Consider the following 21,102-nt stretch of genomic DNA (forward strand, 5'->3'; position numbering starts at 1 on the left):
TTGGTACGCTCAAAGTACGCGTACCGGAGTGCGAACTGGTAGCGAACTAATAGAAATAGAGCTTGGCAGAGTTCAAAGAATTCTACCAATTTTTTTAATAATGGGGAGGTAGTTCTGAAAAGAACTGTTTTTTTTTGTTTTTGTTGTTTTAAATTTTTTTTATTAGTTTTCTGAACATTTTTGATATTTTTTTGTTTTTTTCTGAACATTTTGTATTTTTTTTTATTTTTGGGGGGGAGGGGGGAAACAAAAATGATTCATCGAAGACGGCTCAACAGGAGCAACAAAAAAAAAAAGAATGTACTTTTTGGGGCGTTTTGGGCACACATGATTGGTGATGGCTCTCATTATCAGGGTAATGCTACTTTCGCGGTAGCAAAGTGTCTGGTTGCACCACACACAGACTTGCTTCACTTCTCCCATGTTGATTTGGATGTTCGGGATCACCTCCCTCGCCTCCGGTCCCGATACCTCCTGAACAACAGATCTTCTTGCCATTTCTGGCGGATTTTGTTGTTGGTCGCGAAGTTGTGCATTGCTGTAATTGTTAGGGTGCCATCGACTCATGTGCCTGTGCATTGTATGATTGCCAAAACTGTACTTTTTGTCTGTGCCCCTTGAAAGTCGTTCGTCGCAAATGCGACAAAAGACGTATCTGGCATTTACTTTCTTTTGGTCAGCAGGAAATTTAAAAAATTGCCAGATATAATTTTCTTTCCTATTATATCTTCTGGGCTCCTCTGGCAAAAACTCGTCATTTTCTTGCTGTTCTTCCTCTTCTTGATTTTCCTCCTCTTCTATAATTAGTGAAGCAGGTAGTCTTTTCTTCCCATGAGGAGGTGGAGGAGGTGGTGGGGGCACACTGGCAGAAGCAACCATTGAAGCCATTGCTGATGAATCAAAAAAGGTCTTTCTCTCACCAAGATGAAAGTCAGAGTGAGGAAAGAAGGAGGGGTTTTCATCATTTGGGAGAAGGAAAAATTCTAAACCAATGAAAAGGGTTAATTTTATATGACATGACCAAGTATTACATCATTAGGAAACCAAAAGTGAAATGAACCAATGAAAAGTGTTATTTTCGAGTCACATGACCTGCTGTGTTTACGTTTCGCGCTTTGCTCCGCTTTCCGGTCTACTTCCGGGTCCGCTAACTTGGCGCGTCCAACGACGTATTACGCGATAACGCAAAACGTCATGCAAACGTAACAGTTACGCTAAAGGAACGTTGACCGGTTCGCGTACTAAGCCGCGGCTTTAAATTGAGCTAACGGGAAGCAGACCGGTTCGCGGACTGGGAGCGGAACAAAAAAAATGTTTTAAAAAAATTGTCTAAAGAACATGAAAAATATATTTCAAAATTTAAAGAACAATACATTGTACAGCTACAGATATTAGCTTTTAAAAAACCATTGAAATTCAATGAAAAAACCATAGGTTATAGACCATATATAGTTAGGGATTAGCATTTAAAAAACCTTATTTTATTTGCACAAAACCATTGAAATTCCATATATAGTTAGAAGCGCTAACTATATATCGCGCACCCGCAATCCACTGCTGATGATGTCACATATTACATCATTCATGACATGGTCAGTGACATCACTGATGACATCACTGATGACATCTCAAATGACATCACTGATGACATCACTGATGGCATCTCAAATGGCATCACTGATGACATCACTGATGACATCTCAAATGACATCACTGATGACATCTCATTTGACATTACTGATCACATCACTGATGATATCATTCATGTGATAATACGATGAACCTCTTCAGACTTTAATATAACCTTAGATACAATCAGTGTAAACAGACACTCACAGACAGTCACTCATCCATGGAGTTACTCACACACCTAGTCAGTCATGCAAAGAATCAATCACACCTCCATTTCCTCAACTATACAGTTAAACAAACTTTACTTATTCAAACATATACTAACACATATTTACTCTCTTATACAATCCCTGATACAAGTTCACAATGATCCATACAGCCACTCACACTTTCACTGGCTCTTATGCACAGTTATTTATATATGTCAACTCTCACATGTACTGTGTTTTACATATGTACTTACTTTGACATGTAGCACTGAGATATCCATTCACTCACCAATACACTCATGCACACAGTCAAACCGCCCATACAGCTGTTTCCACATGCACTTTTGAAACCATACATCTAGTGAATCAACTGCTTACACATCTATGCACAGAGTCATACACCTCCCAGCCACCCACACACACACTCAGTCTCCCATACAAATACTTGGGCAACCAATCAATAACCCATATAGTTACTCATATAGCTACTGATCAACACATGCAACAGTTTACAGAACAACAGACATAATGATGCACAAATTAAGACAGTTTAGTCACTAACCCATGCACTCAGTGAGACACATTTAATCATTCACTCATACAGTCAGTCATGCACCTACTAAATCCTTCATCCAGACACTTATACATCCACTCATTCTTCAATATGTAAGACATATTTTAACTTTACAGAAACATACAGTCACTGGATGTTGTCATCAGTGATGTCATCAGTGATGTCATTTGAGATGTCATCAGTGATGTCATCAGTGATGTCACTGACCATGTCATGAATGATGTAATATGTGACATCATCAGCAGTGGATTGCGGGTGCGCGATATATAGTTAGCGCTTCTAACTATATATGGAATTTCAATGGTTTTGTGCAAATAAAATAAGGTTTTTTAAATGCTAATCCCTAACTATATATGGTCTATAACCTATGGTTTTTTCATTGAATACACATTATACAGAAGAAAATACATCTATTTTCAACATTAAAGGAGCATCAAGTATTGGCTTGGAGACTGATTGAAAGTATGTCCTTGGCATTTTTAACTTTATGCTCTACAGACTAAACTAATAGGCTCAATAAATACATAGCATACTATTGAAGAAATAGCAGATGATGAAGTGCTACCGAGTGTTAACCCGGGATAGTTGGAAAGCTTATATTCAGCTGTTTACATTCATACTATCTTTATATTTCATCAACAAGACAAAACAAAAATGACCTCAATAAATTGCAATAAATAAGAGATTTAGTTACTTGGCGTTAGAACTTAGAGCCATTAATAGATATTTCAGGAGCTTTCAGAATAATAATTAATTCTACAACTATATCAAATGTATTCATCCAATCCTTCAAGCAGCGTTTGATCCAAGGTGATAAACAGTCAAAAATGAGACACAAGAAAAATGTATCTTTTTACAAACAATTAAACTTGGCCTGTACAGGGATCGAATCTGTGACCTTGGCGTTATTAGCACCACGCTCTAACCATCTGAGCTAACAGGCCATTTTGCACAAATGACTGGAAGTCCAGCATATGAAGAAGTGCTAATGATAGTTAACCCGGGAGATTTGGAAAGCTTAATTTCAGAGGTTTACCATGAAGTTATAAATATATAATATCAACATGAAGAAACTTATATGACTTTAAAAAAAATTACAATACAAAAGAGATTTTCATACTTAGTGTTAGAACTTAGAACCATTAATGTTTTTTCCATGTGTTTTAGCAATAAATAACAATTCATCACCTATATGCAATTGATTCATTTAATCATTCTATCAGCTTCTCTCAAAGGAAATATAGAGATACACATGATACAGAAGAAAATACATCTATTTTCAACATTAAAAAAGCATCAAGTATTGGCTTGGAGACGGATTGAAAGTATGTCCTTGGCATTTTTAACTTTATGCTCTGAAGACTAAACTAATAGGCTCACTAAATATATAGCATACTATTGAAGAAATAGCAGATGATGAAGTGCTACTGATTGTTAACCCGGGATAGTTGGAAAGCTTATATTCAGCTGTTTACATTCATACTATTTTTATATTTCATCAACAAGACAAAACAAAAATGACCTCAATAAATTGCAATAAATAAGAGATTTAGTTACTTGGTGTTAGAACTTAGAACCATTAATAGATATTCCAGGAGCTTTCAGAATAATAATTAATTCTACAACTATATCAAATGTATTCATCCAATCCTTCAAGCATCGTTTTATCCAAGGTGATAAACAGTCAAAAATGAGACACAAGAAAAATTAATCTTTTTTCAAACAATTAAACTTGGCCTGTACAGGGATCGAACCTGTGACCTTGGCGTTATTAGCACCACGCTCTAACCATCTGAGCTAACAGGCCGGTCTGCACAACTTCCTGGAAGTCCAGCATATGAAGAAGTGCTAATGATAGTTAACCCGGGAGATTTTGAAAGCTTAATTTCGGAGGTTTACCATGAAGTTATAAATATATAATATCAACATGAAGAAACTAATATGACTTTAGAAAAATTACAATACAAAAGAGATTTTCATACTTAGTGTTAGAACTTAGAGCCATTAATGTTTTTTCCATGTGTTTTAGCAATAAATAACAATTCATCACCTATATGCAATTGATTCATCTAATCATTGTGTCAGCTTCCCCTCGAAGGAAATATAGACATACAAATGATACTGAAGAAAAAACATATATTTTCAACATTAAAGGAGCATCAAGTATTGGCTTAGAGACTGATTGAAAGTATGTTCTTGGAATTGTTAACTTTATGCTCTAAAGACTAAACTAATAGGCTCAATAAATATATAGCATACTATTGAAGAAATAGCAGATGATGAAGTGCTACCGATTGTTAACCCGGGATAGTTGGAAAGCTTATATTCAGCTGTTTACATTCATACTATCTTTATATTTCATCAACAAGACAAAACAAAAATGACCTCAATAAATTGCAATAAATAAGAGATTTAGTTACTTGGCGTTAGAACTTAGAACCATTAATAGATATTCCAGGAGCTTTCATAATAATAAATAATTCTACAACTATATCAAATGCATTCATCCAATCCTTCAAGCAGCGTTTGATCCAAGGTGAAAAACAGTCAAAAATGAGACACAAGAAAAATGTATCTTTTTTCAAACAATTAAACTTGGCCTTTACAGGGATCGAACCTGTGACCTTGGCGTTATTAGCACCACGCTCTAACCATCTGAGCTAACAGGCCATTTTGCACAATTTTCTGGAAGTCCAGCATATGAAGAAGTGCTAATGATAGTTAACCCGGGGGATTTGGAAAGCTTAATTTCGGAGGTTTACCATGAAGTTATAAATATATAATATCAACATGAAGAAACTAATATGACTTTAGAAAAATTACAATACAAAAGAGATTTTCATACTTAGTGTTAGAACTTAGAGCCATTAATGTTTTTTCCATGTGTTTTAGCAATAAATAACAATTCATCACCTATATGCAATTGATTCATCTAATCCTTCTATCAGCTTCCCCTCAAAGGAAATATAGAGATACACATGATACAGAAGAAAATACATCTATTTTCAACATTAAAGGAGCATCAAGTATTGGCTTGGAGGCTGATTGAAAGTATGTCCCTGGCATTTTTTACTTTATGCTCTAAAGACTAAACTAATAGGCTCACTAAATATATAGCATACTATTGAAGAAATAGCAGATGATGAAGTGCTACTGATTGTTAACCCGGGATAGTTGGAAAGCTTATATTCAGCTGTTTACATTCATACTATCTTTATATTTCATCAACAAGACAAAACAAAAATGACCTCAATAAATTGCAATAAATAAGAGATTTAGTTACTTGGCGTTAGAACTTAGAACCAATCATAGATATTGCAGGAGCTTTCAGAATAATAATTAATTCTACAACTATATCAAATGTATTCATCCAATCCTTCAAGCAGCGTTTGATCCAAGGTGATAAACAGTCAAAAATGAGACACAAGAAAAATGTATCTTTTTACAAACAATTAAACTTGGCCTGTACAGGGATCGAATCTGTGACCTTGGCGTTATTAGCACCACGCTCTAACCATCTGAGCTAACAGGCCATTTTGCACAAATTACTGGAAGTCCAGCATATGAAGAAGTGCTAATGATAGTTAACCCGGGAGATTTGGAAAGCTTAATTTCGGAGGTTTACCATGAAGTTATAAATATATAATATCAACATGAAGAAACTAATATGACTTTAGAAAAATTACAATGCAAAAGAGATTTTCATACTTAGTGTTAGAACTTAGAGCCATTAATGTTTTTTCCATGTGTTTTAGCAATAAATAACAATTCATCACCTATATGCAATTGATTCATTTAATCATTCTATCAGCTTCCCCTCAAAGGAAATATAGACATACAAATGATACTGAAGAAAATACATCTATTTTCAACATTAAAGGAGCATCAAGTATTGGCTTAGAGACTGATTGAAAGTATGTTCATGGCATTGTTAACTTTATGCTCTAAAGACTAAACTAATAGGCTCAATAAATATATAGCATACTATTGAAGAAATAGCAGATGATGAAGTGCTACCGATTGTTAACCCGGGATAGTTGGAAAGCTTATATTCAGCTGTTTACATTCATACTATCTTTATATTTCATCAACAAGACAAAACAAAAATGACCTCAATAAATTGCAATAAATAGGAGATTTAGTTACTTGGCGTTAGAACTTAGAGCCATTAATAGATATTTCAGGAGCTTTCAGAATAATAATTAATTCTACAACTATATCAAATGTATTCATCCAATCCTTCAAGCAGCGTTTGATCCAAGGTGATAAACAGTCAAAAATGAGACACAAGAAAAATGTATCTTTTTACAAACAATTAAACTTGGCCTGTACAGGGATCGAACCTGTGACCTTGGCGTTATTAGCACCACGCTCTAACCATCTGAGCTAACAGGCCGTTTTGCACAAATTCCTGGAAGTCCAGCATATGAAGAAGTGCTAATGATAGTTAACCCGGAAGATTTGGAAAGCTTAATTTCAGAGGTGTACCATGAAGTTATAAATATAAATTATCAACATGAAGAAACTAATATGACTTTAGAAAAATTACAATACAAAAGAGATTTTCATACTTAGTGTTAGAACTTAGAACCATTAATGTTTTTTCCATGTGTTTTAGCAATAAATAACAATTCATCACCTATATGCAATTGATTCATCTAATCATTCTATCAGCTTCCCCTCAAAGGAAATATAGACATACACATTATACAGAAGAAAATACATCTATTTTCAACATTAAAGGAGCATCAAGTATTGGCTTGGAGACTGATTGAAAGTATGTCCTTGGCATTTTTAACTTTATGCTCTACAGACTAAACTAATAGGCTCAATAAATACATAGCATACTATTGAAGAAATAGCAGATGATGAAGTGCTACCGAGTGTTAACCCGGGATAGTTGGAAAGCTTATATTCAGCTGTTTACATTCATACTATCTTTATATTTCATCAACAAGACAAAACAAAAATGACCTCAATAAATTGCAATAAATAAGAGATTTAGTTACTTGGCGTTAGAACTTAGAGCCATTAATAGATATTTCAGGAGCTTTCAGAATAATAATTAATTCTACAACTATATCAAATGTATTCATCCAATCCTTCAAGCAGCGTTTGATCCAAGGTGATAAACAGTCAAAAATGAGACACAAGAAAAATGTATCTTTTTACAAACAATTAAACTTGGCCTGTACAGGGATCGAATCTGTGACCTTGGCGTTATTAGCACCACGCTCTAACCATCTGAGCTAACAGGCCATTTTGCACAAATTTCTGGAAGTCCAGCATATGAAGAAGTGCTAATGATAGTTAACCCGGGAGATTTGGAAAGCTTAATTTCGGAGGTTTACCATGAAGTTATAAATATATAATATCAACATGAAGAAACTAATATGACTTTAGAAAAATTACAATGCAAAAGAGATTTTCATACTTAGTGTTAGAACTTAGAGCCATTAATGTTTTTTCCATGTGTTTTAGCAATAAATAACAATTCATCACCTATATGCAATTTATTCATTTAATCATTCTATCAGCTTCCCCTCAAAGGAAATATAGACATACAAATGAAACTGAAGAAAATACATCTATTTTCAACATTAAAGGAGCATCAAGTATTGGCGTAGAGACTGATTGAAAGTATGTTCATGGCATTGTTAACTTTATGCTCTAAAGACTAAACTAATAGGCTCAATAAATATATAGCATACTATTGAAGAAATAGCAGATGATGAAGTGCTACCGATTGTTAACCCGGGATAGTTGGAAAGCTTATATTCAGCTGTTTACATTCATACTATCTTTATATTTCATCAACAAGACAAAACAAAAATGACCTCAATAAATTGCAATAAATAGGAGATTTAGTTACTTGGCGTTAGAACTTAGAGCCATTAATAGATATTTCAGGAGCTTTCAGAATAATAATTAATTCTACAACTATATCAAATGTATTCATCCAATCCTTCAAGCAGCGTTTGATCCAAGGTGATAAACAGTCAAAAATGAGACACAAGAAAAACGTATCTTTTTACAAACAATTAAACTTGGCCTGTACAGGGATCGAACCTGTGACCTTGGCGTTATTAGCACCACGCTCTAACCATCTGAGCTAACAGGCCGTTTTGCACAAATTCCTGGAAGTCCAGCATATGAAGAAGTGCTAATGATAGTTAACCCGGGAGATTTGGAAAGCTTAATTTCAGAGGTGTACCATGAAGTTATAAATATAAATTATCAACATGAAGAAACTAATATGACTTTAGAAAAATTACAATACAAAAGAGATTTTCATACTTAGTGTTAGAACTTAGAACCATTAATGTTTTTTCCATGTGTTTTAGCAATAAATAACAATTCATCACCTATATGCAATTGATTCATCTAATCATTCTATCAGCTTCCCCTCAAAGGAAATATAGACATACACATTATACAGAAGAAAATACATCTATTTTCAACATTAAAGGAGCATCAAGTATTGGCTTGGAGACTGATTGAAAGTATGTCCTTGGCATTTTTAACTTTATGCTCTACAGACTAAACTAATAGGCTCAATAAATACATAGCATACTATTGAAGAAATAGCAGATGATGAAGTGCTACCGAGTGTTAACCCGGGATAGTTGGAAAGCTTATATTCAGCTGTTTACATTCATACTATCTTTATATTTCATCAACAAGACAAAACAAAAATGACCTCAATAAATTGCAATAAATAAGAGATTTAGTTACTTGGCGTTAGAACTTAGAGCCATTAATAGATATTTCAGGAGCTTTCAGAATAATAATTAATTCTACAACTATATCAAATGTATTCATCCAATCCTTCAAGCAGCGTTTGATCCAAGGTGATAAACAGTCAAAAATGAGACACAAGAAAAATGTATCTTTTTACAAACAATTAAACTTGGCCTGTACAGGGATCGAATCTGTGACCTTGGCGTTATTAGCACCACGCTCTAACCATCTGAGCTAACAGGCCATTTTGCACAAATGACTGGAAGTCCAGCATATGAAGAAGTGCTAATGATAGTTAACCCGGGAGATTTGGAAAGCTTAATTTCAGAGGTTTACCATGAAGTTATAAATATATAATATCAACATGAAGAAACTTATATGACTTTAAAAAAAATTACAATACAAAAGAGATTTTCATACTTAGTGTTAGAACTTAGAACCATTAATGTTTTTTCCATGTGTTTTAGCAATAAATAACAATTCATCACCTATATGCAATTGATTCATTTAATCATTCTATCAGCTTCTCTCAAAGGAAATATAGAGATACACATGATACAGAAGAAAATACATCTATTTTCAACATTAAAAAAGCATCAAGTATTGGCTTGGAGACGGATTGAAAGTATGTCCTTGGCATTTTTAACTTTATGCTCTGAAGACTAAACTAATAGGCTCACTAAATATATAGCATACTATTGAAGAAATAGCAGATGATGAAGTGCTACTGATTGTTAACCCGGGATAGTTGGAAAGCTTATATTCAGCTGTTTACATTCATACTATTTTTATATTTCATCAACAAGACAAAACAAAAATGACCTCAATAAATTGCAATAAATAAGAGATTTAGTTACTTGGTGTTAGAACTTAGAACCATTAATAGATATTCCAGGAGCTTTCAGAATAATAATTAATTCTACAACTATATCAAATGTATTCATCCAATCCTTCAAGCATCGTTTTATCCAAGGTGATAAACAGTCAAAAATGAGACACAAGAAAAATTAATCTTTTTTCAAACAATTAAACTTGGCCTGTACAGGGATCGAACCTGTGACCTTGGCGTTATTAGCACCACGCTCTAACCATCTGAGCTAACAGGCCGGTCTGCACAACTTCCTGGAAGTCCAGCATATGAAGAAGTGCTAATGATAGTTAACCCGGGAGATTTTGAAAGCTTAATTTCGGAGGTTTACCATGAAGTTATAAATATATAATATCAACATGAAGAAACTAATATGACTTTAGAAAAATTACAATACAAAAGAGATTTTCATACTTAGTGTTAGAACTTAGAGCCATTAATGTTTTTTCCATGTGTTTTAGCAATAAATAACAATTCATCACCTATATGCAATTGATTCATCTAATCATTGTGTCAGCTTCCCCTCGAAGGAAATATAGACATACAAATGATACTGAAGAAAAAACATATATTTTCAACATTAAAGGAGCATCAAGTATTGGCTTAGAGACTGATTGAAAGTATGTTCTTGGAATTGTTAACTTTATGCTCTAAAGACTAAACTAATAGGCTCAATAAATATATAGCATACTATTGAAGAAATAGCAGATGATGAAGTGCTACCGATTGTTAACCCGGGATAGTTGGAAAGCTTATATTCAGCTGTTTACATTCATACTATCTTTATATTTCATCAACAAGACAAAACAAAAATGACCTCAATAAATTGCAATAAATAAGAGATTTAGTTACTTGGCGTTAGAACTTAGAACCATCAATAGATATTCCAGGAGCTTTCATAATAATAAATATTTCTACAACTATATCAAATGCATTCATCCAATCCTTCAAGCAGCGTTTGATCCAAGGTGAAAAACAGTCAAAAATGAGACACAAGAAAAATTTATCTTTTTTCAAACAATTAAACTTGGCCTTTACAGGGATCGAACCTGTGACCTTGGCGTTATTAGCACCACGCTCTAACCATCTGAGCTAACAGGCCATTTTGCACAATTTTCTGGAAGTCCAGCATATGAAGAAGTGCTAATGATAGTTAACCCGGGGGATTTGGAAAGCTTAATTTCGGAGGTTTACCATGAAGTTATAAATATATAATATCAACATGAAGAAACTAATATGACTTTAGAAAAATTACAATACAAAAGAGATTTTCATACTTAGTGTTAGAACTTAGAGCCATTAATGTTTTTTCCATGTGTTTTAGCAATAAATAACAATTCATCACCTATATGCAATTGATTCATCTAATCCTTCTATCAGCTTCCCCTCAAAGGAAATATAGAGATACACATGATACAGAAGAAAATACATCTATTTTCAACATTAAAGGAGCATCAAGTATTGGCTTGGAGGCTGATTGAAAGTATGTCCCTGGCATTTTTTACTTTATGCTCTAAAGACTAAACTAATAGGCTCACTAAATATATAGCATACTATTGAAGAAATAGCAGATGATGAAGTGCTACTGATTGTTAACCCGGGATAGTTGGAAAGCTTATATTCAGCTGTTTACATTCATACTATCTTTATATTTCATCAACAAGACAAAACAAAAATGACCTCAATAAATTGCAATAAATAAGAGATTTAGTTACTTGGCGTTAGAACTTAGAGCCATTAATAGATATTTCAGGAGCTTTCAGAATAATAATTAATTCTACAACTATATCAAATGTATTCATCCAATCCTTCAAGCAGCGTTTGATCCAAGGTGATAAACAGTCAAAAATGAGACACAAGAAAAATGTATCTTTTTACAAACAATTAAACTTGGCCTGTACAGGGATCGAATCTGTGACCTTGGCGTTATTAGCACCACGCTCTAACCATCTGAGCTAACAGGCCATTTTGCACAAATGACTGGAAGTCCAGCATATGAAGAAGTGCTAATGATAGTTAACCCGGGAGATTTGGAAAGCTTAATTTCAGAGGTTCACCATGAAGTTATAAATATATAATATCAACATGAAGAAACTTATATGACTTTAAAAAAAATTACAATACAAAAGAGATTTTCATACTTAGTGTTAGAACTTAGAACCATTAATGTTTTTTCCATGTGTTTTAGCAATAAATAACAATTCATCACCTATATGCAATTGATTCATTTAATCATTCTATCAGCTTCTCTCAAAGGAAATATAGAGATACACATGATACAGAAGAAAATACATCTATTTTCAACATTAAAAAAGCATCAAGTATTGGCTTGGAGACGGATTGAAAGTATGTCCTTGGCATTTTTAACTTTATGCTCTGAAGACTAAACTAATAGGCTCACTAAATATATAGCATACTATTGAAGAAATAGCAGATGATGAAGTGCTACTGATTGTTAACCCGGGATAGTTGGAAAGCTTATATTCAGCTGTTTACATTCATACTATTTTTATATTTCATCAACAAGACAAAACAAAAATGACCTCAATAAATTGCAATAAATAAGAGATTTAGTTACTTGGTGTTAGAACTTAGAACCATTAATAGATATTCCAGGAGCTTTCAGAATAATAATTAATTCTACAACTATATCAAATGTATTCATCCAATCCTTCAAGCATCGTTTTATCCAAGGTGATAAACAGTCAAAAATGAGACACAAGAAAAATTAATCTTTTTTCAAACAATTAAACTTGGCCTGTACAGGGATCGAACCTGTGACCTTGGCGTTATTAGCACCACGCTCTAACCATCTGAGCTAACAGGCCGGTCTGCACAACTTCCTGGAAGTCCAGCATATGAAGAAGTGCTAATGATAGTTAACCCGGGAGATTTTGAAAGCTTAATTTCGGAGGTTTACCATGAAGTTATAAATATATAATATCAACATGAAGAAACTAATATGACTTTAGAAAAATTACAATACAAAAGAGATTTTCATACTTAGTGTTAGAACTTAGAGCCATTAATGTTTTTTCCATGTGTTTTAGCAATAAATAACAATTCATCACCTATATGCAATTGATTCATCTAATCATTGTGTCAGCTTCCCCTCGAAGGAAATATAGACATACAAATGATACTGAAGAAAAAACATATATTTTCAACATTAAAGGAGCATCAAGTATTGGCTTAGAGACTGATTGAAAGTATGTTCTTGGAATTGTTAACTTTATGCTCTAAAGACTAAACTAATAGGCTCAATAAATATATAGCATACTATTGAAGAAATAGCAGATGATGAAGTGCTACCGATTGTTAACCCGGGATAGTTGGAAAGCTTATATTCAGCTGTTTACATTCATACTATCTTTATATTTCATCAACAAGACAAAACAAAAATGACCTCAATAAATTGCAATAAATAAGAGATTTAGTTACTTGGCGTTAGAACTTAGAACCATTAATAGATATTCCAGGAGCTTTCATAATAATAAATATTTCTACAACTATATCAAATGCATTCATCCAATCCTTCAAGCAGCGTTTGATCCAAGGTGAAAAACAGTCAAAAATGAGACACAAGAAAAATTTATCTTTTTTCAAACAATTAAACTTGGCCTTTACAGGGATCGAACCTGTGACCTTGGCGTTATTAGCACCACGCTCTAACCATCTGAGCTAACAGGCCATTTTGCACAATTTTCTGGAAGTCCAGCATATGAAGAAGTGCTAATGATAGTTAACCCGGGGGATTTGGAAAGCTTAATTTCGGAGGTTTACCATGAAGTTATAAATATATAATATCAACATGAAGAAACTAATATGACTTTAGAAAAATTACAATACAAAAGAGATTTTCATACTTAGTGTTAGAACTTAGAGCCATTAATGTTTTTTCCATGTGTTTTAGCAATAAATAACAATTCATCACCTATATGCAATTGATTCATCTAATCCTTCTATCAGCTTCCCCTCAAAGGAAATATAGAGATACACATGATACAGAAGAAAATACATCTATTTTCAACATTAAAGGAACATCAAGTATTGGCTTGGAGGCTGATTGAAAGTATGTCCCTGGCATTTTTTACTTTATGCTCTAAAGACTAAACTAATAGGCTCACTAAATATATAGCATACTATTGAAGAAATAGCAGATGATGAAGTGCTACTGATTGTTAACCCGGGATAGTTGGAAAGCTTATATTCAGCTGTTTACATTCATACTATCTTTATATTTCATCAACAAGACAAAACAAAAATGACCTCAATAAATTGCAATAAATAAGAGATTTAGTTACTTGGCGTTAGAACTTAGAACCAATCATAGATATTGCAGGAGCTTTCATAATAATAATTAATTCTACAACTATATCAAATGTATTCATCCAATCCTTCAAGCAGCGTTTGATCCAAGGTGATAAACAGTCAAAAATGAGACACAAGAAAAATGTATCTTTTTACAAACAATTAAACTTGGCCTGTACAGGGATCGAATCTGTGACCTTGGCGTTATTAGCACCACGCTCTAACCATCTGAGCTAACAGGCCATTTTGCACAAATTACTGGAAGTCCAGCATATGAAGAAGTGCTAATGATAGTTAACCCGGGAGATTTGGAAAGCTTAATTTCGGAGGTTTACCATGAAGTTATAAATATATAATATCAACATGAAGAAACTAATATGACTTTAGAAAAATTACAATGCAAAAGAGATTTTCATACTTAGTGTTAGAACTTAGAGCCATTAATGTTTTTTCCATGTGTTTTAGCAATAAATAACAATTCATCACCTATATGCAATTGATTCATTTAATCATTCTATCAGCTTCCCCTCAAAGGAAATATAGACATACAAATGATACTGAAGAAAATACATCTATTTTCAACATTAAAGGAGCATCAAGTATTGGCTTGGAGACTGATTGAAAGTATGTCCTTGGCATTTTTAACTTTATGCTCTACAGACTAAACTAATAGGCTCAATAAATACATAGCATACTATTGAAGAAATAGCAGATGATGAAGTGCTACCGAGTGTTAACCCGGGATAGTTGGAAAGCTTATATTCAGCTGTTTACATTCATACTATCTTTATATTTCATCAACAAGACAAAACAAAAATGACCTCAATAAATTGCAATAAATAAGAGATTTAGTTACTTGGCGTTAGAACTTAGAGCCATTATTAGATATTTCAGGAGCTTTCAGAATAATAATTAATTCTACAACTATATCAAATGTATTCATCCAATCCTTCAAGCAGCGTTTGATCCAAGGTGATAAACAGTCAAAAATGAGACACAAGAAAAATGTATCTTTTTACAAACAATTAAACTTGGCCTGTACAGGGATCGAATCTGTGACCTTGGCGTTATTAGCACCACGCTCTAACCATCTGAGCTAACAGGCCATTTTGCACAAATGACTGGAAGTCCAGCATATGAAGAAGTGCTAATGATAGTTAACCCGGGAGATTTGGAAAGCTTAATTTCAGAGGTTTACCATGAAGTTATAAATATATAATATCAACATGAAGAAACTTATATGACTTTAAAAAAAATTACAATACAAAAGAGATTTTCATACTTAGTGTTAGAACTTAGAACCATTAATGTTTTTTCCATGTGTTTTAGCAATAAATAACAATTCATCACCTATATGCAATTGATTCATTTAATCATTCTATCAGCTTCCCCTCAAAGGAAATATAGAGATACACATGATACAGAAGAAAATACATCTATTTTCAACATTAAAAAAGCATCAAGTATTGGCTTGGAGACGGATTGAAAGTATGTCCTTGGCATTTTTAACTTTATGCTCTGAAGACTAAACTAATAGGCTCACTAAATATATAGCATACTATTGAAGAAATAGCAGATGATGAAGTGCTACTGATTGTTAACCCGGGATAGTTGGTAAGCTTATATTCAGCTGTTTAAATTCATACTATTTTTATATTTCATCAACAAGACAAAACAAAAATGACCTCAATAAATTGCAATAAATAAGAGATTTAGTTACTTGGCGTTAGAACTTAGAGCCATTAATAGATATTTCAGGAGCTTTCAGAATAATAATTAATTCTACAACTATATCAAATGTATTCATCCAATCCTTCAAGCAGCGTTTGATCCAAGGTGATAAACAGTCAAAAATGAGACACAAGAAAAACGTATCTTTTTACAAACAATTAAACTTGGCCTGTACAGGGATCGAACCTGTGACCTTGGCGTTATTAGCACCACGCTCTAACCATCTGAGCTAACAGGCCGTTTTGCACAAATTCCTGGAAGTCCAGCATATGAAGAAGTGCTAATGATAGTTAACCCGGGAGATTTGGAAAGCTTAATTTCAGAGGTGTACCATGAAGTTATAAATATAAATTATCAACATGAAGAAACTAATATGACTTTAGAAAAATTACAATACAAAAGAGATTTTCATACTTAGTGTTAGAACTTAGAACCATTAATGTTTTTTCCATGTGTTTTAGCAATAAATAACAATTCATCACCTATATGCAATTTATTCATCTAATCATTCTATCAGCTTCCCCTCAAAGGAAATATAGACATACACATTATACAGAAGAAAATACATCTATTTTCAACATTAAAGGAGCATCAAGTATTGGCTTGGAGACTGATTGAAAGTATGTCCTTGGCATTTTTAACTTTATGCTCTACAGACTAAACTAATAGGCTCAATAAATACATAGCATACTATTGAAGAAATAGCAGATGATGAAGTGCTACCGAGTGTTAACCCGGGATAGTTGTAAAGCTTATATTCAGCTGTTTACATTCATACTATCTTTATATTTCATCAACAAGACAAAACAAAAATGACCTCAATAAATTGCAATAAATAAGAGATTTAGTTACTTGGCGTTAGAACTTAGAGCCATTAATAGATATTTCAGGAGCTTTCAGAATAATAATTAATTCTACAACTATATCAAATGTATTCATCCAATCCTTCAAGCAGCGTTTGATCCAAGGTGATAAACAGTCAAAAATGAGACACAAGAAAAATGTATCTTTTTACAAACAATTAAACTTGGCCTGTACAGGGATCGAATCTGTGACCTTGGCGTTATTAGCACCACGCTCTAACCATCTGAGCTAACAGGCCATTTTGCACAAATGACTGGAAGTCCAGCATATGAAGAAGTGCTAATGATAGTTAACCCGGGAGATTTGGAAAGCTTAATTTCAGAGGTTTACCATGAAGTTATAAATATATAATATCAACATGAAGAAACTTATATGACTTTAAAAAAAATTACAATACAAAAGAGATTTTCATACTTAGTGTTAGAACTTAGAACCATTAATGTTTTTTCCATGTGTTTTAGCAATAAATAACAATTCATCACCTATATGCAATTGATTCATTTAATCATTCTATCAGCTTCTCTCAAAGGAAATATAGAGATACACATGATACAGAAGAAAATACATCTATTTTCAACATTAAAAAAGCATCAAGTATTGGCTTGGAGACGGATTGAAAGTATGTCCTTGGCATTTTTAACTTTATGCTCTGAAGACTAAACTAATAGGCTCACTAAATATATAGCATACTATTGAAGAAATAGCAGATGATGAAGTGCTACTGATTGTTAACCCGGGATAGTTGGAAAGCTTATATTCAGCTGTTTACATTCATACTATTTTTATATTTCATCAACAAGACAAAACAAAAATGACCTCAATAAATTGCAATAAATAAGAGATTTAGTTACTTGGTGTTAGAACTTAGAACCATTAATAGATATTCCAGGAGCTTTCAGAATAATAATTAATTCTACAACTATATCAAATGTATTCATCCAATCCTTCAAGCATCGTTTTATCCAAGGTGATAAACAGTCAAAAATGAGACACAAGAAAAATTAATCTTTTTTCAAACAATTAAACTTGGCCTGTACAGGGATCGAACCTGTGACCTTGGCATTATTAGCACCACGCTCTAACCATCTGAGCTAACAGGCCGGTCTGCACAACTTCCTGGAAGTCCAGCATATGAAGAAGTGCTAATGATAGTTAACCCGGGAGATTTTGAAAGCTTAATTTCGGAGGTTTACCATGAAGTTATAAATATATAATATCAACATGAAGAAACTAATATGACTTTAGAAAAATTACAATACAAAAGAGATTTTCATACTTAGTGTTAGAACTTAGAGCCATTAATGTTTTTTCCATGTGTTTTAGCAATAAATAACAATTCATCACCTATATGCAATTGATTCATCTAATCATTGTGTCAGCTTCCCCTCGAAGGAAATATAGACATACAAATGATACTGAAGAAAAAACATATATTTTCAACATTAAAGGAGCATCAAGTATTGGCTTAGAGACTGATTGAAAGTATGTTCTTGGAATTGTTAACTTTATGCTCTAAAGACTAAACTAATAGGCTCAATAAATATATAGCATACTATTGAAGAAATAGCAGATGATGAAGTGCTACCGATTGTTAACCCGGGATAGTTGGAAAGCTTATATTCAGCTGTTTACATTCATACTATCTTTATATTTCATCAACAAGACAAAACAAAAATGACCTCAATAAATTGCAATAAATAAGAGATTTAGTTACTTGGCGTTAGAACTTAGAACCATTAATAGATATTCCAGGAGCTTTCATAATAATAAATAATTCTACAACTATATCAAATGCATTCATCCAATCCTTCAAGCAGCGTTTGATCCAAGGTGAAAAACAGTCAAAAATGAGACACAAGAAAAATTTATCTTTTTTCAAACAATTAAACTTGGCCTTTACAGGGATCGAACCTGTGACCTTGGCGTTATTAGCACCACGCTCTAACCATCTGAGCTAACAGGCCATTTTGCACAATTTTCTGGAAGTCCAGCATATGAAGAAGTGCTAATGATAGTTAACCCGGGGGATTTGGAAAGCTTAATTTCGGAGGTTTACCATGAAGTTATAAATATATAATATCAACATGAAGAAACTAATATGACTTTAGAAAAATTACAATACAAAAGAGATTTTCATACTTAGTGTTAGAACTTAGAGCCATTAATGTTTTTTCCATGTGTTTTAGCAATAAATAACAATTCATCACCTATATGCAATTGATTCATCTAATCCTTCTATCAGCTTCCCCTCAAAGGAAATATAGAGATACACATGATACAGAAGAAAATACATCTATTTTCAACATTAAAGGAGCATCAAGTATTGGCTTGGAGGCTGATTGAAAGTATGTCCCTGGCATTTTTTACTTTATGCTCTAAAGACTAAACTAATAGGCTCACTAAATATATAGCATACTATTGAAGAAATAGCAGATGATGAAGTGCTACTGATTGTTAACCCGGGATAGTTGGAAAGCTTATATTCAGCTGTTTACATTCATACTATCTTTATATTTCATCAACAAGACAAAACAAAAATGACCTCAATAAATTGCAATAAATAAGAGATTTAGTTACTTGGCGTTAGAACTTAGAGCCATTAATAGATATTTCAGGAGCTTTCAGAATAATAATTAATTCTACAACTATATCAAATGTATTCATCCAATCCTTCAAGCAGCGTTTGATCCAAGGTGATAAACAGTCAAAAATGAGACACAAGAAAAATGTATCTTTTTACAAACAATTAAACTTGGCCTGTACAGGGATCGAATCTGTGACCTTGGCGTTATTAGCACCACGCTCTAACCATCTGAGCTAACAGGCCATTTTGCACAAATGACTGGAAGTCCAGCATATGAAGAAGTGCTAATGATAGTTAACCCGGGAGATTTGGAAAGCTTAATTTCAGAGGTTTACCATGAAGTTATAAATATATAATATCAACATGAAGAAACTTATATGACTTTAAAAAAAATTACAATACAAAAGAGATTTTCATACTTAGTGTTAGAACTTAGAACCATTAATGTTTTTTCCATGTGTTTTAGCAATAAATAACAATTCATCACCTATATGCAATTGATTCATTTAATCATTCTATCAGCTTCTCTCAAAGGAAATATAGAGATACACATGATACAGAAGAAAATACATCTATTTTCAACATTAAAAAAGCATCAAGTATTGGCTTGGAGACGGATTGAAAGTATGTCCTTGGCATTTTTAACTTTATGCTCTGAAGACTAAACTAATAGGCTCACTAAATATATAGCATACTATTGAAGAAATAGCAGATGATGAAGTGCTACTGATTGTTAACCCGGGATAGTTGGAAAGCTTATATTCAGCTGTTTACATTCATACTATCTTTATATTTCATCAACAAGACAAAACAAAAATGACCTCAATAAATTGCAATAAATAAGAGATTTAGTTACTTGGCGTTAGAACTTAGAACCAATTATAGATATTCCAGGAGCTTTCAGAATAATAATTAATTCTACAACTATATCAAATGTATTCATCCAATCCTTCAAGTAGCTTTTGATCCATGGTGATAAACAGTCAAAAATGAGACACAAGAAAAATTAATCTTTTTACAAACAATTAAACTTGGCCTGTACAGGGATCGAACCTGTGACCTTGGCGTTATTAGCACCACGCTCTAACCATCTGAGCTAACAGGCCGTTTTGCACAAATTCCTGGAAGTCCAGCATATGAAGAAGTGCTAATGATAGTTAACCCGGGAGATTTTGAAAGCTTAATTTCGGAGGTTTACCATGAAGTTATAAATATATAATATCAACATGAAGAAACTAATATGACTTTAGAAAAATTACAATACAAAAGAGATTTTCATACTTAGTGTTAGAACTTAGAGCCATTAATGTTTTTTCCATGTGTTTTAGCAATAAATAACAATTCATCACCTATATGCAATTGATTCATCTAATCATTGTGTCAGCTTCCCCTCGAAGGAAATATAGACATACAAATGATACTGAAGAAAAAACATATATTTTCAACATTAAAGGAGCATCAAGTATTGGCTTAGAGACTGATTGAAAGTATGTTCTTGGAATTGTTAACTTTATGCTCTAAAGACTAAACTAATAGGCTCAATAAATATATAGCATACTATTGAAGAAATAGCAGATGATGAAGTGCT

The 21,102-nt window shown here is 33.0% G+C and overlaps 7 non-coding genes across 7 annotated transcripts; all 7 read right to left on the reverse strand.

Annotated features, from left to right (window-relative positions):
* Positions 1 to 4,148: 4,148 nt before the first annotated feature.
* Positions 4,149 to 4,222, reverse strand: TRNAI-AAU (transfer RNA isoleucine (anticodon AAU)). The gene has a single exon. It is a non-coding gene; the product is annotated as a tRNA-Ile (tRNA).
* Positions 4,223 to 6,737: 2,515 nt separating this feature from the next.
* On the reverse strand, positions 6,738 to 6,811 carry TRNAI-AAU (transfer RNA isoleucine (anticodon AAU)). The gene has a single exon. It is a non-coding gene; the product is annotated as a tRNA-Ile (tRNA).
* A 1,652-nt stretch (positions 6,812 to 8,463) lies between these two features.
* On the reverse strand, positions 8,464 to 8,537 carry TRNAI-AAU (transfer RNA isoleucine (anticodon AAU)). The gene has a single exon. It is a non-coding gene; the product is annotated as a tRNA-Ile (tRNA).
* A 1,652-nt stretch (positions 8,538 to 10,189) lies between these two features.
* On the reverse strand, positions 10,190 to 10,263 carry TRNAI-AAU (transfer RNA isoleucine (anticodon AAU)). Its single transcript has one exon. It is a non-coding gene; the product is annotated as a tRNA-Ile (tRNA).
* A 2,515-nt stretch (positions 10,264 to 12,778) lies between these two features.
* TRNAI-AAU (transfer RNA isoleucine (anticodon AAU)) lies at positions 12,779 to 12,852 on the reverse strand. Its single transcript has one exon. It is a non-coding gene; the product is annotated as a tRNA-Ile (tRNA).
* A 3,379-nt stretch (positions 12,853 to 16,231) lies between these two features.
* Positions 16,232 to 16,305, reverse strand: TRNAI-AAU (transfer RNA isoleucine (anticodon AAU)). The gene has a single exon. It is a non-coding gene; the product is annotated as a tRNA-Ile (tRNA).
* A 4,241-nt stretch (positions 16,306 to 20,546) lies between these two features.
* TRNAI-AAU (transfer RNA isoleucine (anticodon AAU)) lies at positions 20,547 to 20,620 on the reverse strand. The gene has a single exon. It is a non-coding gene; the product is annotated as a tRNA-Ile (tRNA).
* Positions 20,621 to 21,102: the final 482 nt, after the last annotated feature.

Source organism: Lissotriton vulgaris, chromosome 4_1, assembly GCF_964263255.1.
Source record: "Lissotriton vulgaris chromosome 4_1, aLisVul1.2, whole genome shotgun sequence".
Classification (NCBI taxonomy): Eukaryota; Metazoa; Chordata; class Amphibia; order Caudata; family Salamandridae; genus Lissotriton; species Lissotriton vulgaris.